This window comes from Elephantulus edwardii, unplaced genomic scaffold (assembly GCF_000299155.1).
Source record: "Elephantulus edwardii isolate Elephantulus edwardi_28Jun2011 unplaced genomic scaffold, EleEdw1.0 scaffold00512, whole genome shotgun sequence".
NCBI lineage: Eukaryota > Metazoa > Chordata > Mammalia > Macroscelidea > Macroscelididae > Elephantulus > Elephantulus edwardii.
This window is the reverse complement of record NW_006400262.1, coordinates 211,311-214,182: the sequence shown is the minus strand read 5'-3', so window position 1 is coordinate 214,182 and position 2,872 is coordinate 211,311. Positions and strand designations below refer to the sequence as shown.

The 2,872-nt window shown below is 38.3% G+C and overlaps 1 protein-coding gene and 1 pseudogene across 1 annotated transcript in view; one reads left to right on the top strand and one right to left on the bottom strand.

The window, feature by feature from the left end:
• The window catches only part of LOC102853329 (UDP-glucose:glycoprotein glucosyltransferase 1-like), a gene marked incomplete at its 3' end in the record, with an annotated part of 247,403 nt that overhangs the window by 38,011 nt on the left and 206,520 nt on the right, over nt 1-2,872 (top strand). The window lies entirely within an intron of this gene.
• Nucleotides 1,199-1,582, bottom strand: LOC102850450 (annotated as a pseudogene).

The window sequence follows — 2,872 nt, the reverse complement described above, 5'->3', positions numbered from 1 at the left end:
AATAAAGTTTATAGTCCTTGGTTTTAGTCCTAGGTCCATGATCCACCTTGAGTTGGTTTTTGTGTATGGAGTGAGGTGTGGGTCTTGCTTGAGTCTTTTTGCCAAAACCATTTCTTAAAAACGCTGTCTTTTCCCCACTTGACTGATTCCATTTCCTTGTCAAAAATCAGTTGGCCATTGATAGATGGGCTGATCTCCAGATTCTCAATTCTATTCCATTGATCTATGTGTCTGTCATTGTACCAGTACTGTGCTATCTTTACCACTACGGCTGTGTATTAGGATTTGAAATCAAGGAGTGAGATACCTCCTACCATTCTTCTATTCTTAAGGAGTGCTTTGCTTATTCGGGGCTTCTTTCCATTCCAAACGAAAGTGGAGATTGCGTTTTCCATCTCGTTGAAGAAGGATATTGGTATTTGTATTGGGGTTTCATTAAATGTGTAAATTGCCTTTGGTAGTATTGCCATTTTCACAACATTCAGTCTTCCTTTCCATGAGCAACGGATATTCTTTTTTTTTTTTTGGCTGAGTACAGTGTACTTTATTGATGGTACATGACAAGATGGGCTTGCCAAGCGAGCAACGGATATTCTTACACTTTTCAAGATCTCTTTTTGTTTCTTGTAGTAATGTTTTGTAATTTTCTTTGAAAAGGTCCTTTGTGTTTCTGGTTGAATTTATTCCAAAGTATTTAATCTTGTAATTAGCGATCGTTAAATGTATTATTTGTATTAGTTCTGGTTCTGTATTCTCTTTGTCACTGTAGAGAAATCCAACTGTTTGTTTTTTTTTTACTGTTAATTAAATTTTCATGGTTTTATTGTATAATGAGGCATTGAAACATCTGAACAAATCAGTATCTGGGTGGTGAGGCAGCTGCTTTCTCCTTCACTTCTTTGGGTTACTAGAGCAACTTGTCAGTAGAGTAAAAAGAAAGAAAGACAACCTTTTGCATTACTTAAGTCTTTCCAAGGCATGCGCTGGTACAACACAGACTTCTCTTGTCAGATGCAAGTAGTCTAGTGTCCAAACATCACGCACTGTGTTAACACCTCAGTGGCAGCAGCGCACCGCACCCACTCTCACCTTTGTCCTTGCTTGTTTGTGTATGATATTTGGAGCATCTGGAGGAGTGTGTATAGTATCGGGAAAAGGAGCGAGGAGGAAACAGCATTGATGCCTGGCTGGGACGAGGTCAGCCGAAGTTGTGCAGAGAAAGCCTGAACAGATCATTGGCGCAAACCCAAGCATCATTGATATTCTTTAACAGGAACATCTGGTGAAAGCCCACGATGGAGTTTTCATTGGCCTTGAGGTAGCCCACAACCATGCTGAGGATACAGCTATCTGGCGTGGGCTGATGGTCCTGCGACGTGATGCTGTGCTGGATTTTCTGGAAAGGAAGGCTAGACAATTTCTCCACAATGACAGCTTTCCCCTGGAACTGTTGTCATTCCCACGTAAGGCATGACGTGTCAATGTAAATTGCGCCTAGTTGGATTCTGTCGTTATCAAATAACTGGTAGTAATGTTGAATGAAGCTGGATCCAATCTGTTCTCAAATTGGCTTGTCTCCCATTATGGAGTGTCGCCCAGCCTCCGTGAGACCTGAGGGGCTGGCACGATGGCGGCAGCGGCAACCCAGCGCGGTCTGCCCCAACTGATTTTTGTATGTTGATCTTGTATCCTTCCATTTTGCTAAATTGGTCCACTGTGTCCAATAGTTCTTGCTGAGTCTTTAGGGTTTTCTACGTATACTATCATGTCATATGCATAGAGGGATAATTTTACCTCCTTGTTGCCAATTTGGATACCTTTTAATCCCTTCTCTCGTCTTATTGCTATCGCTAAGACTTCCAAAACAATATTGAATAAGAGACGTTATATTGGGCATCCTTGCCTACTCCCTGTTTTTAAAGGGAATGCCTTTAACCTCTCTCTGTTGAGAACAATTTTGGCTCTTGGGTTTTCATGAATACTTTTTACTATGTTGAAGAAATTCCCCTCTAATCCTATTTTGTTGAGTGTTTCTATCAGGAAAGTGTGTTGGATTTTGTCAAAGGCCTTTTCTGCATCAATCGATAGGATCATGTGGTTCTTGTTCTTTGCCTTGTTAATGTGATGAATTACATTATTTTTTTTTATGTTGAACCATCCTTGGATACCTGTTATGAATCCCACTTGGTCATGGTGAATTATTTCTTTGATGTGTCCTTGGATTCTATTTGCCAGTATTTTATTCAGGATTTTTACATCAATGTTCATGAGAGATATTGGCCTATAGTTTTCTATTTTGGTGGTGTCTTCCTGGCTTTGGTATCAACCATATGTTTGCTTCTTAGAATGAACCTGGGAGGATTCTATCTTCTTCTATTTTCTGAAATAATTTATGTAGAATTGGTAACAGTTCTTCTCTGAATGTTTGATAAAATTCACCTGTAAAACCATCTTGTCCAGGGCTTTTTTTTGGTTGGAAGTTGTTGTATTACCTTTTTAATTTCTTCTTTTGTAATGGGTCTGTTCAGATGTTCAGTTTTGTTAGGTTTGTTTCAATTTAGGTAGGTTTTGTTTTTCTAAGTATTTGTCCATTTCCTCTAGATTTTAGTATTTTTTGAGTATAGTTTTTCATAGTACTCTAATGTTCGCTTTTTTATTTTAGTTGGGTTTGTTGTGATGTTGCCTGATTCATCTCTTATTCGTATTATTTGTGTCTTCTCCCTCTTTTCTTTTGAGCTTTGCTAGTGGTTTATCGATTTTATTGACCTTTTCAAAGAACCAACTTCTAGTTTTGTTGATAGTTTCAATTGTTTTTCTGTTTTCTATTTCATTTATTTCTGCTCTAGTTTTTATAATTTCAGTTTTTTTAAAG